The sequence below is a fragment of the Coregonus clupeaformis genome, chromosome 14, assembly GCF_020615455.1.
Source record: "Coregonus clupeaformis isolate EN_2021a chromosome 14, ASM2061545v1, whole genome shotgun sequence".
Lineage (NCBI taxonomy): Eukaryota > Metazoa > Chordata > Actinopteri > Salmoniformes > Salmonidae > Coregonus > Coregonus clupeaformis.
This window is the reverse complement of record NC_059205.1, coordinates 8,276,102-8,290,573: the sequence shown is the minus strand read 5'-3', so window position 1 is coordinate 8,290,573 and position 14,472 is coordinate 8,276,102. Positions and strand designations below refer to the sequence as shown.

Genomic DNA, 14,472 nt, shown 5'->3' with positions numbered 1-14,472 from the left:
ACAAAATAAATTACAAAAAATGCGAAAAAACACACAAAATAGCACAATTGGTTAGGAGCCCGTAAAATGGCAGTCATCCCCTCCGGCGCCATTCTTTTATAAAGAATGGTTCTCTCTCCAGAATGGCTCAGCTGTCTCCCGCCAATTCTTGCACATTCATTGTTTCATTGTATGAATTGTTTGCCCTTCTATAATAAAAAAATAATAATCCCTTTACATATGTCACCAGTAGTAAATGTACCTTTAATCCCCGTCATTTGGTTACATTAATTTCTGTTAATGCATGTATTAATTAGTCATTTACCGTTCTCATTCTCAGCGTGGAAACGTTGTTTGCAGAGTTCACAAAATGCTATACTTGTGAGAAACAAGTTTTGGTTTATTTCATAACCATCATTTACGAGATTTTTTTACAATGGCTTTTGTTTGGAGTGCTCCATGTGAGCAATGAGCAAGCGTCTGGTTTCTCTATCCTGATAGTGTTGAGGGAGCGCGTGCACCTGAGCACGCATGGAAGTACCTGACATGTAGGAAAGTCTTGTTGTTCTTTTATACATCCATTGCGAATTATAATATATTTGTATTTATTAAATGTTTTATTTAACCTTTATTTTAACAGGGAAGACATATTGAGACCTAGGTCTCTTTTTCAATTCCGCCCTTTATAATACAACATAAATATACACATTATACATACTGCTTAGAGAAAAGCACGATCTGTTTCTGTAGAAAAAGACAATTTTAAATCTTAGCTTCATAACCAGCTCATCTACAGTGGGGAGAACAAGTATTTGATACAGTGCCGATTTTGCAGGTTTTCTTACTTACAAAGCATGTAGAGGTCTGTAATTTTTATCATATGTACACTTCAACTGTGAGAGAAGGAATCTAAAACAAAAATCCAGAAAATCACATTGTATGATTTTTAAGTAATTCATTTGCATTTTATTGCATGACATAAGTATTTGATCACCTACCAACCAGTAAGAATTCCGGCTCTCACAGACCTGTTAGTTTTTCTTTAAGAAGCCCTCCTGTTCTCCACTCATTACCTGTATTAACTGCACCTGTTTGAACTCGTTACCTGTATAAAAGACACCTGTCCACACACTCAATCAACAGACTCCAAACTCTCCACAATGGCCAAGACCAGAGAGCTGTGTAAGGACATCAGGGATAAAATTGTAGACCTGCACAAGGCTGGGATGGGCTACAGGACAATAGGCAAGCAGCTTGGTGAGAAAGCAACAACTGTTGGCGCAATTATTAGAAAATGGAAGAAGTTCAAGATGACGGTCAATCACCCTCGGTCTGGGGCTCCATGCAAGATCTCACCTCGTGGGGCATCAATGATCATGAGGAAGGTGAGGGATCAGCCCAGAACTACACAGCAGGACCTGGTCAATGACCTGAAGAGAGCTGAGACCACAGTCTCAAAGAAAACCATTAGTAACACACTACGCCGTCATGGATTAAAATCCTGCAGCGCACGCAAGGTGTCCCTGCTCAAGCCAGTCCAGGCCCGTCTGAAGTTTGCCAATGACCATCTGGATGATCCAGAGGAGGAATGGGAGAAGGTCATGTGGTCTGATGAGACAAAAATAGAGCTTTTTGGTCTAAACTCCACTCGCTGTGTTTGGAGGAAGAAGAAGGATGAGTACAACCCCAAGAACACCATCCCAACCGTGAAGCATGGAGGTGGAAACATCATTCTTTGGGGATGCTTTTCTGGAAAGGGGACAGGACGACTGCACCGTATTGAGGGGAGGATGGATGGGGCCATGTATCGTGAGATCTTGGCCAACAACCTCCTTCCCTCAGTAAGAGCATTGAAAATGGGTCGTGGCTGGGTCTTCCAGCATGACAATGACCTGAAACACACAGCCAGGGCAACTAAGGAGTGGCTCCGTAAGAAGCATCTCAAGGTCCTGGAGTGGCCTAGCCAGTCTCCAGACCTGAACCCAATAGAAAATCTTTGGAGGGAGCTGAAAGTCTGTGGCCCAGCGACAGCCCCGAAACCTGAAGGATCTGGAGAAGGTCTGTATGGAGGAGTGGGCCAAAATCCCTGCTGCAGTGTGTGTGCAAACCTGGTCAAGACCTACAGGAAACGTATGATCTCTGTAATTACAAACAAAGGTTTCTGTACCAAATATTAAGTTCTGCTTTTCTGATGTATCAAATACTTATGTCATGCAATAAAATGCAAATTAATTACTTAAAAATCATACAATGTGATTTTCTGGATTTTTGTTTTAGATTCCGTCTCTCACAGCTGAAGTGTACCTATGATAAAAATTACAGACCTCTACATGCTTTGTAAGTAGGAAAACCTGCAAAATCGGCAGTGTATCAAATACTTGTTCTCACCACTGTATATGTTTTTTAAAACATCAAATCCTTATCAATTCAAATGCCTAAGTATTTATATGCGGGAACATGTTTGATTGGAGAACCATCTAATGAGTGAACATGTAGTTTATCTGAAACATTCTTACGGGAGTTTAAAAACAACATGTATTTCGTTTTGCCTGTATTAAGCACAAGTTTTAAATCAGCAAGGGATTCCTGCATAGCTATAAAATCTGACTGTAGTTTTAACACAGCCAGATTAACAGTCGGAGCAATAGTATACATAATAGTATCATCTGCATAGAGATGAAGTTAAAACATTTTAACAGATTGACCAACCGTGTTTATATATACTGAACAAAAATATAAACGCAATATGCAACAATTTCAAAGAATTTACTGAGTTACAGTTCATAGAAGGAAATCAGTCAATTGAAATAAATTCATTAGGCCCTAATTGATGGTTTTCACATGACTGGGCAGGGGCGCAGCCATGGGTGGGCCTGGAAGAGCATAGGCCCACCCACTGGGGAGCCAGGCCCAGCCAATCAGAATGAGTTTTTCCCCACAAAAGGGCTTTATTACAAACAGAAATACTCTTCAGGTCCTGGGCTGGCGTGGTCACACGTGGTCTGCGGTTGTGAGGCCGGTTGGACGTACTGCCAAATTCTCTAAAACGACGTTGGAGGCGGCTTATGGTGGAGAAATTAACATTATATTCTCTGGCACCAACTCTTTTGGACATTCCTGCAGTCAGCATGCCAATTGCATGCTCCCTCAAAACTTGAGACATCTGTGGCATTGAGTTGTGTGACAAAACTGCCCATTTTTGAGTGACCTTTTATTGTCCCCAGCACAAGGTGCACCTTTGTAATGATCACACTGTATAATCAGCTTCTTGATATGCCACACCTGTCAGGTGGATGAATTTTCTTGGCAAAGGAGAAATGCTCACTAACAGGAATGTAAACAAATTTGTGCACTAAATCTGAGAGAAATACGCTTTTTTGTGTGTATGGAACATTTCTGGGATCTTTATGAGATCTTTATCTCATGAAACACTTTACATGTTGTGTTTATATTTTTGTTCAGTATAAATTGTGAAGATAACAGGTCCCAAAATCGACCCCTTGTGGTACACCTTTATGTACTTCAAGAAATTCTGACTTATCCCAATCAATCACGATGGCCTGAGTTCTGTCACTAAGATGATCATGAAACCATGAACAGGCGTCAGAGCTCAGGTCTATCGAGGACAACTTATTCAATAAAATAGCATGATCAACAGTATCAAACATTTTTGACAGGTCCACAAACAAAGCAGCACCTTTCATTTTAGTGTCTAAAGCATTGACAAGATCATTAACAACTAAAGTGGTTGCTGTAATATTGCTATGCCCAGGCCTAAACCCTGATTGGTTTACATTCAAAATACATTTACCAAGGATTCAAGAATCTTAGCTAGACAAGGAAGCCTTGAAATGGGGCGCTAATTATTAAGATCACTAATATCCCCGCCCTTATGGAGTGACAAGGGCTGATTTCCATATATTTTGAATATTTCCTGATACCAATGTTAAATAGAAAATGTGGGTTATTGAGCCAACGATGGGCGCTGCACACTTAAGCAGACCAGGATCCAGTTGGTCGGCTCCTGTGGATTTCTTGTTGTATATTGCTATCAAAGCATCCAATACTTATTTTTCTGTAAACGGCCTAAAAGAAAAGCTTTGAATATCATTTCTCTGATCATTCAGCAAGTTTCCCATATCAGCATCCAGCCCAATATAGAAGTTATTTCAAAGAGATACCCTGCGAAATAAAATGGTGATTAAATGCATCAATGATGGCTCGCTGATGGCCTGTTGCCTGCACTTGAGTTGTGAATGGGAGGCGTGCTTCAATTACCAGTTGAGTAATAAAAATAGTAGCTATTTTTAATCGTGCACCAAAACTGTTTTTAACACGCGATTGTATTTAGAATTGTTGCGCAATGAATGGGCTTGTAAAAGCACATGTTTTACTCCAGCAACAACCAGCCTCTGAGGAGCTGTGCGTGTGTGATAGTTTTGTTGGATAAATAAAGATACAGGTTAATTGAATTCCACTAAATTATGCAAATTAACATATAGACCGATAGGCACGATGGTCAAATGTATTTACATCGACTGGTATTTCCATCAATGGATAAAAAGCATTATTTTGCAATGCCATTTTTTTTCTTCCCCCAGTCATTTTGGCCGGCAACAGTTGTATTTATCGGCTAAATAAATAAATGCAATTGCCGGCTAATGGAAACTAGTGTGTGTTAGTGTATGTGTGCTGCAGTTGTAACAAAAGGTGAGTAGGACGGAGCCAGGCGCAGGAGGTGTAAATCAAAGTATAGGGTTTATTTGGCCAATACAGCAGTCCGCAGCAATGTGTAAACCAAATACAGTGCGACTTACATTTTAGTCATTTAGCAGACACTCTTATCCAGAGCGACTTACAGTTAGTGAGGGCATACATTATTATTATTTTAGATTTTTTTCATACTGGTCCCCCGTGGGAATCGAACCCACAACCCTGGCATTGCAAACGCCATGCTCTACCAACTGAGCTACATCCCTGCCGGCCATTCCCTCCCCTACCCTGGACGACGCTGGGCCAATTGTGCACCGCCCCATGGGTCTCCCGGTCGCAGCCGGCTACGACAAAGCCTGGATTCGAACCAGGATATCTAGTGGCACAGCTAGCACTGCGATGCAGTGCCCTAGACCACTGCACCACTCAGGAGTTAGTGGCGTACTGGGAAAACAAAACACACGGGTGAATATCCCGGCGATAAAAGTAACATAATGCTCAACACGAGCTAGCGACACCTCCACATGGAACAATAACACACAAAGACATGGCGGAGCAGAGGGGATAGTTATACAGAGACTGATGAGGGGATATGAACCAGGTGTGTGTGAAAAACAAGACAAAACAAATGGAATGATGAGATGCGGAGCGGCAGTGGCTAGAAGGCCGGTGACGACGAACACCAAAGCCTGCCCGAACAAGGAGAGGAGGCAGCTTCGGAAGGAGTCGTGTCAGCAATCCAATAAAACTGTAATAAAAGTGGATTGTGTTTTTACGAAAGGCTAACATTGTCAAGGTCAGTTAGAGTAGGAAGAAAACAAATGTTTTCTTCTCACAAAATGGAAAATAAATGATGTATTATTAAACCACCATCCTGCAGTAGCTGTCTAACATTTGTAGCAGCTTTCAATAAGAACATGGTTTTCCTTTTAGCTACTTACTGTACCAATGCATTAGAGAATGTTCACATATTAACTTTTAATAGTAGGGCTCTACTGTAGCTCTACTGTAGCACTACTGTAGGTGCTATTGTAACAACTGCTGATGCAAAAAGGGATTTGTAAACAAAATTGGATTGAAATTGTAAAAAGCTCCTTTCAAATTTACCAGCAGTGTTAGGAGTGGACAGTTGGAAGTGGAGAGTATGGAGTGGAGAGGAGAGTACGTAGCGGAATGGAGAGTACGTAGCTGAATGGAGAATACGTAGCGGAATGGAGAGTACGTAGCGGAATGGAGAGTACGTAGCGGAATGGAGAGTACGTAGCGGAATGGAGAGTACGTAGCGGAATGGAGAGTACGTAGCGGAATGGAGAGTACGTAGCGGAATGGAGAGTACGTAGTGGAATGGAGAGTACGTAGCGGAATGGAGAGTACGACAAAGCCTGGATTCGATCCAGGATATCTAGTGGCACAGCTAGCACTGCGATGCAGTGCCTTAGACCACTGCGCCACTCAGGAGTTAGTGGCGTACTGGGAAAACAAAACACACGGGTGAATATCCCGGCGATAAAAGTAACATAATGCTCAACACGAGCTAGCGACACCTCCACATGGAACAATAACACACAAAGACATGGTGGAGCAGAGGGGATAGTTATACAGAGACTGATGAGGGGATATGAACCAGGTGTGTGTGAAAAACAAGACAAAACAAATGGAATGATGAGATGCGGAGCGGCAGTGGCTAGAAGGCCGGTGACGACGAACACCAAAGCCTGCCCGAACAAGGAGAGGAGGCAGCTTCGGAAGGAGTCGTGTCAACAATCCAATAAAACTGTAATAAAAGTGGATTGTGTTTTTACGAAAGGCTAACATTGTCAAGGTCAGTTAGAGTAGGAAGAAAACAAATGTTTTCTTCTCACAAAATGGAAAATAAATGATGTATTATTAAACCCCCATCCTGCAGTAGCTGTCTAACATTTGTAGCAGCTTTCAATAAGAACATGGTTTTCCTTTTAGCTACTTACTGTACCAATGCATTAGAGAATGTTCACATATTAACTTTTAATAGTAGGGCTCTACTGTAGCTCTACTGTAGCACTACTGTAGGTGCTATTGTAACAACTGCTGATGCAAAAAGGGATTTGTAAACAAAATTGGATTGAAATTGTAAAAAGCTCCTTTCAAATATACCAGCAGTGTTAGGAGTGGACAGTTGGAAGTGGAGAGTATGGAGTGGAGAGGAGAGTACGTAGCGGAATGGAGAGTACGTAGCTGAATGGAGAGTACGTAGCGGAATGGAGAGTACGTAGCTGAATGGAGAGTACGTAGCGGAATGGAGAGTACGGAGCGTACGGAGCGGAATGGAGAGTACGTAGCGGAATGGAGAGTACGTAGCGGAATGGAGAGTACGTAGCGGAATGGAGAGTACGTAGCGGAATGGAGAGTACGTAGCGGAATGGAGAGTACGTAGCGGAATGGAGAGTACGTAGCGGAATGGAGAGTACGTAGCGGAATGGAGAGTACGTAGTGGAATGAAGAGTACGGAGCGGAATGTGGAGAGTACGTAGTGGAATGGAGAGTACTTAGTGGAATGGAGAGTACTTAGTGGAATGGAGAGTACGTAGTGGTACGGAGAGTACGGAGCGGAATGGAGAGTACGTAGTGGAATGGAGAGTACTTAGTGGAATGGAGAGTACGTAGCGGAATGGAGAGTATGTAGCGGAATGGAGAGTACGTAGCGGAATGGAGAGTACGTAGTGGAATGGAGAGTACGTAGCAGAATGGAGAGTACGTAGCGGAATGGAGAGTACATAGCGGAATGGAGAGTACGTAGCGGAATGGAGAGTACGGAGTGGAGTGGAGAGTACGTAGTGGAGTGGAGAGTACGTAGTGGAATGGAGAGTACTTAGTGGAATGGAGAGTACGTAGCTACGTACTCTCCATTCCGCTACGTACTCTCCATTCCGCTACGTACTCTCCATTCCGCTACGTACTCTCCATTCCGCTACGTACTCTCCATTCCACTAAGTACTCTCCATTCCACTAAGTACTCTCCATTCCACTACGTACTCTCCACTCCACTCCGTACTCTCCATTCCGCTACGTACTCTCCATTCCACTATGTACTCTCCATTCCGCTACGTACTCTCCATTCCGCTACGTACTCTCCATTCCACTACGTACTCTCCATTCCACTACGTACTCTCCATTCCACTACTTACTCTCCATTCCACTACTTACTCTCCATTCCACTACGTACTCTCCATTCCACTACTTACTCTCCATTCCGCTACGTACTCTCCATTCCACTACGTACTCTCCATTCCGCTACGTCCCGGTCCCTTTGCAGAAAAACAGCCCCAAAGCATGATGTTTCCACCCCCATGCTTCACAGTAGGTATGGTGTTCTTTGGATGCAACTCAGCATTCTTTGTCCTTTCAACACGACGAGTTGAGTTTTTACCAAAAAGTTATATTTTGGTTTCATCTGACCATATGACATTCTCCCAATCCTCTTCTGGATCATCCAAATGCACTCTAGCAAACTTCAGACGGGCCTGGACATGTACTGGCTTAAGCAGGGGGACACGTCTGGCACTGCAGGATTTGAGTCCCTGGCGGCGTAGTGTGTTACTGATGGTAGGCTTTGTTACTTTGGTCCCAGCTCTCTGCAGGTCATTCACTAGGTCCCCCGTGTGGTTCTGGGATTTTGCTCACCGTTCTTGTGATCATTTTGACCCCATGGGTGAGATTTTGCGTGGAGCCCCAGATCAAGGGGAGATTATCAGTGGTCTTGTATGACTTCCATTTACTAATAATTGCTCCCACAGTTGATTTCTTCAAACCAAGCTGCTTACCTATTGCAGATTCAGTCTTCCCAGCCTGGTGCAGGTCTACAATTTTGTTTCTGGTGTCCTTTGACAGCTCTTTGGTCTTGGCCATAGTGGAGTTTGGAGTGTGACTGTTTGAGGTTGTGGACAGGTGTCTTTTATACTGATAACAAGTTCAAACAGGTGCCATTAATACAGGTAACTAGTGGAGGACAGAGGAGCCTCTTAAAGAAGAAGTTACAGGTCTGTGAGAGCCAGAAATCTTGCTTGTTTGTAGGTGACCAAATACTTATTTTCCACCATAATTTGCAAATAAATTCATTAGACATCCTACAATGTGATTTTCTGGATTTTTTTTCCTCTATTTGTCTGTCATAGTTGACGTGTACCTATGATGAAAATGACAGGCCTCTCTCATCTTTTTAAGTGGGAGAACTTGCACAATTGGTGGCTGACTAAATACTTTTTTCCCCCACTGTATATGCTCCTAAAATGTAGATGAAATGATTGAATAACATGCATGTGTACATTTATTTTGCAACGCTCGCGCACGTAACACGAGCGGTGTGGTCAGCATGTTAGAAGCTAGCATATGCCCATACACATAAGCTTGCGCGCATGCATGCACACACACACACACACACACATGTGCATGCATGCATAAGCACACAAACGTGCACACACACACACAGGCACTTCCCTCTAGCCCACCCCTACCCAGCTGCCAGCTTGTCTGTCTGTGTGCAGTATGACTAGGGCCAGCAGTAAAACTTTGTTATGGGTGTGCGCCAGAGCTGTGGCTGCAGATCCATATGTGCCAGTGTTGTGGTCCTGCCTGCAGTGTGTGTGGCACTAAGAACCACAGAGATCTGGCCAGCACTCAGCTCCTCTCCTGTCTCCTCAGTTTATTCCAAACAGTCTGTTATCCCAGAGGGGAACACAGAACAAGCACAGCAGACACACACTATTTCTGTATTTTAGCAGACGCTCTTATCCTGAGCGACTTACAGGAGCAATTAGGGTTAAGTGCCTTCCTCAAAGGCACATCGCCTGATTTTTCACCTAGTCGGCTCAGGGATTCGAACCAGCGACCTTTCAGTTAATGTCCCAACGCTCTTAACCGCTAGGCTACCTGCCTCCCACAGACTCACACACACAGCAGTCGGAGACTCCACACACACACACACACACACACACACACACACACACACACACACACACACACACACACACACACACACACACACACACACACACACACACACACACACACACACACACACACACACACACACACACACAGCAGTGGGAGACTAAACTCAGACAGTAAGCACTGCATAACACCCCAATACCCAGCTAATGATAGTGCCATCATATGGCTTTACACCATTAAACCTTTACACTTGTAAAAATGACAGATTTGGGCACTGATAAACGCCTATGTTGGAATGTAGTGGCTGTACAGTAACATGCTATATATGGTGTCAGACCATAGGCTCTGTGCTTCACAGCTCTGTATGGGTTTTGACTGACAGACAATCTGAACTTCAGCACCGCACGCGACCAGAAGTTGCCCCCATCCCTCCTGCTAATTGGACAACTTTTGCAAATTTTTTTTTTGTCTTGAGTGAGGGAAATGCTGTAAATTAAGAGGACACTATGTATTTTGAAAGATAAATACCGCTTTGATGTCATACAAGCTAGCCAAACGCTTTGTGCACTTCGCATTTCCATATCATAAAACTCATGTCATATACAGTGTCAACGTTTATGATCACTATGTTTGATGTACAGTTCCCAGATGACACGGCGTCATACCCTGGGTTGTTCTGAACAGAATGAGCCTATGTTACCTATTACAGTAGCAGTGTGTGGGTAAAATCACTGGGGAAGCCAAGCCCCCCCCCCCCCAAAAAAAAAAAGAGCCATATTACAACCTACAGTGGGGAAAAAAAGTAAAAAAGTATTTAGTCAGCCACCAATTGTGCAAGTTCTCCCACTTAAAAAGATGAGAGAGGCCTGTAATTTTCATCATAGGTACACGTCAACTATGACAGACAAATTGAGAAAAAGAATTCCAGAATTTTTTTTAATGAATTTATTTGCAAATTATGGTGGAAAATAAGTATTTGGTCACCTACAAACAAGCAAGATTTCAGGCTCTCACAGACCTGTAACTTCTTCTTTAAGAGGCTCCTCTGTCCTCCACTCGTTACCTGTATTAATGGCACCTGTTTGAACTTGTTATCAGTGTAAAAGACACCTGTCCACAACCTCAAACAGTCACACTCCAAACTCCACTATGGCCAAGACCAAAGAGCTGTCAAAGGACACCAGAAACAAAATTGTAGACCTGCACCAGGCTGGGAAGACTGAATCTGCAATAGGTAAGCAGCTTGGTTTGAAGAAATCAACTGTGGGAGCAATTATTAGGGAAATGGAAGACATACAAGACCACTGATAATCTCCCTCGATCTGGGGGCTCCACGCAAGATCTCACCCCGTGGGGTCAAAATGATCACAAGAACGGTGAGCAAAAATCCCAGAACCACACGGGGGGACCTAGTGAATGACCTGCAGAGAGCTGGGACCAAAGTAACAAAGCCTACCATCAGTAACACACTACGCCGCCAGGGACTCAAATCCTGCAGTGCCAGACGTGTCCCCCTGCTTAAGCCAGTACATGTCCAGGCCCGTCTGAAGTTTGCTAGAGTGCATTTGGATGATCCAGAAGAGGATTGGGAGAATGTCATATGGTCAGATGAAACCAAAATATAACTTTTTGGTAAAAACTCAACTCGTCGTGTTTGGAGGACAAAGAATGCTGAGTTGCATCCAAAGAACACCATACCTACTGTGAAGCATGGGGGTGGAAACATCGTACTCCTGAGTGGCGCAGTGGTCTAAGGCACTGCATCGCAGTGCTAACTGTGCCACTAGAGATCCTGGTTTCGAATCCAGGCTCTGTCGCAGCCGGCCGCGACCGGGAGACCCATGGGGCGGCGCACAATTGGTCCAGGGTAGGGGAGGGAATGGCCGGCAGGGATGTAGCTCAGTTGATAGAGCATGGTGTTTGCAACGCCAGGGTTCTGGGTTCGATTCCCACGGGGGGCCAGTATATATAAAAAAAAAAAAGTTACAGTTATTCTTACAGTTATTCACTAACTGTAAGTCGCTCTGGATAAGAGCGTCTGCTAAAATGACGTAAATGTAAAATGCTTTGGGGCTGTTTTTCTGCAAAGGGACCAGGACGACAGATCCGTGTAAAGGAAAGAATGAATGGGGCCATGTATCGTGAGATTTTGAGTGAAAACCTCCTTCCATCAGCAAGGGCATTGAAGATGAAACGTGGCTGGGTCTTTCAGCATGACAATGATCCCAAACACACCGCCCGGGCAACGAAGGAGTGGCTTCGTAAGAAGCATTTCAATGTCCTGGAGTGGCCTAGCCAGTCTCCAGATCTCAACCCCATAGAAAATCTTTGGAGGGAGTTGAAAGTTCGTGTTACCCAGCGACAGCCCCAAAACATCACTGCTCTAGAGGAGATCTGCATGGAGGAATGGGCCAAAATACCAGCAACAGTGTGTGAAAACCTTGTGAAGACTTACAGAAAACGTTTGACCTGTGTCATTGCAAACAAAGGGTATATAACAAAGTATTGAGAAACTTTTGTTATTGACCAAATACTTATTTTCCACCATCATTTGCTAATAAATTCATTAAAAATCCTACAACGTGATTTTCTGGATTTTTCTTTCTCATTTTGTCTGTCATAGTTGACGTGTACCTATGATGAAAATTACAGGCCTCTCTCATCTTTTTAAGTGGGAGAACTTGCACAATTGGTGGCTGACTAAATACTTTTTTCCCCCACTGTATGTGTTGTGATAATTGCGTTGTTTGCTCTATAACCTGTTAGTTCATATGCCTTGCCACCGTGATATTTAGGCCTAAGGCCGAGACAATAAGAAGACACAGTGGCAGAATAAATTGAACCACACTTTTGTTTCATCACAAAACCGGAGAGCAACCTCTGTCCGGTGAAGTCCACAAAGCATATTGCATGTAACAAACAGTTACATGACCTACAGCATGGTCAAGAAGTTAATGTTTCCAACATTTTTGACTACTAAACAACTGTTGATTTAGAACCACAGAGAGTTACCGCAAGTCGCAAAGAAAACAAGAGCTGCCTCCACTATTAAACATTTCAACATCACGTAGTGGTTCACACAGTCCCCTCTGAACAGTTGATGTTGAGATGTGTCTGTGACTTTAACTCTGTGAAGCATTTATTTGGGCTGCAATTTCTGAGGCTGGTAACTCTACTGAACTTATCCTCTGCAGCAGAGGTAACTCTGGGTCTTCCATTCCTGTGGCGGTCCTCATGAGAGCCAGTTTCATCATAGCGCTTGATGGTTTTCGCGGCTGAAACTTTCAAAGTTCTTGAAATGTTCCGTATTGACTGACCTTCATGTCTTAAAGTAATGATGGACTGTCATTTCTCTTTGCTTATTTGAGCTGTTCTTGCCATTATATGGACTTGGTCTTTTACCAAATAGGTCTATCTTCTGTATACCTTGTCACAACACAACTGATTGGCTCAAACGCATTAAGAAGGAAAGAAATTCCACAAATTCACTTTTAAGAAGGCACACCTGTTAATTGAAATGCATTCCAGGTGATTACCTCATGAAGCTGGTTGAGAGAATGCCAAGAGTGTGCAAAGCTGTCATCAAGGCAAAGGGTGGCTATTTGAAGAATCTCAAATATAAAATATATTGTGATTTGTTTAACACTTTTTTGGTTACTACATGATTCTATATGTGTTATTTCATAGTTTTCATATCTTCACTATTATTCTACAGTGTAAAAAATTGTAAAAATAAAGGAAAACCCTTAAATGAGTAGGTGTGTCCAAACAGGTTGTGTATTAAATAAATAACAGCCCTTTTCCTGGCCCGCAATTGATTGACAAACATATGGGTCCCCAAAACATCTGTGCGGCCCTCCGTTGAATTTTGAAATCCCAATGTGCGGTCCTTCGAGCTAAACAAACAGTTTACCCACCCCTGCTCCAGCGGGTGATAAGGACAGCCAAGCAGGGAACAAACTACTACACGGTAATAACCTGTTTTTAAAAGCATACGTGTTTTGATATTTGATCAGGAGGACAGGTCAATCCAGGGTAGTGAAAGCTCTGTCTGTGTAACACCATTAATGACTGTCTTTCCTTCTGGGGTTTCTGTCTCAAGATCATCAAGGACATCAACCACCCAAGCCACTGCCTGTTCACCCCGCTATCATCCAGAAGGCGAGGTCAGTACAGGTGCATCAAAGCTAGAACCGAGAGAATGAAAAACAGCTTCTATCTCAAGGCCATCAGACTGTTAAATAGCCATCACTAGCACATTAGAGGCTGCTGCTGCCTATTGAAATCACTGGCCACTTTAAGAAATGGAACACTAGTCACTTTAATAATGTTTACATATCTTGCACTACTCATCTCATATGTATATACTATATTCTATTCTATAATATTCTACTGTATCGTAGTCCATGCCACTCTGTCATTGCTTGTCCATATATGTATATATTCTTAATTCCATTCCTTACTTAGATTTGTGTGTATTGTTAGATATTACTTGTTAGATATTACAGCACTGTCAGAGCTAGAAGCACAAGCATTTCGCTACACCAGCAATAACATCTGCTAAACACGTGTATGTGACAAATACAATTTGATTTGATTTGATTTGATATTCAAGTCGGAAACATATGATATTTGAAAGATATAAAGAAAATGTGTCTGGATATTTAATCAAGAGGACGTGTTAACTTATGTAGGACGTGTTAACTTATGTAGCTTTTAGACAAGGCTTTTAAACTATTCATGTTAAATAAATAATTAACTAATAATTATTGTGCTCCTTGACTGATCCTAGGAGAAATTGGACATTTTACGTGCATTAAATTCAAGTAGGGTTGCAAAATTGTCTCTCTCTCT

At 42.9% G+C, this 14,472-nt stretch overlaps 1 protein-coding gene across 1 annotated transcript in view; it reads right to left on the bottom strand.

Annotated features, from left to right (window-relative positions):
- LOC123492396 (low-density lipoprotein receptor-related protein 8-like) overlaps window positions 1-14,472 on the bottom strand; it is a 71,824-nt gene that overhangs the window by 13,292 nt on the left and 44,060 nt on the right.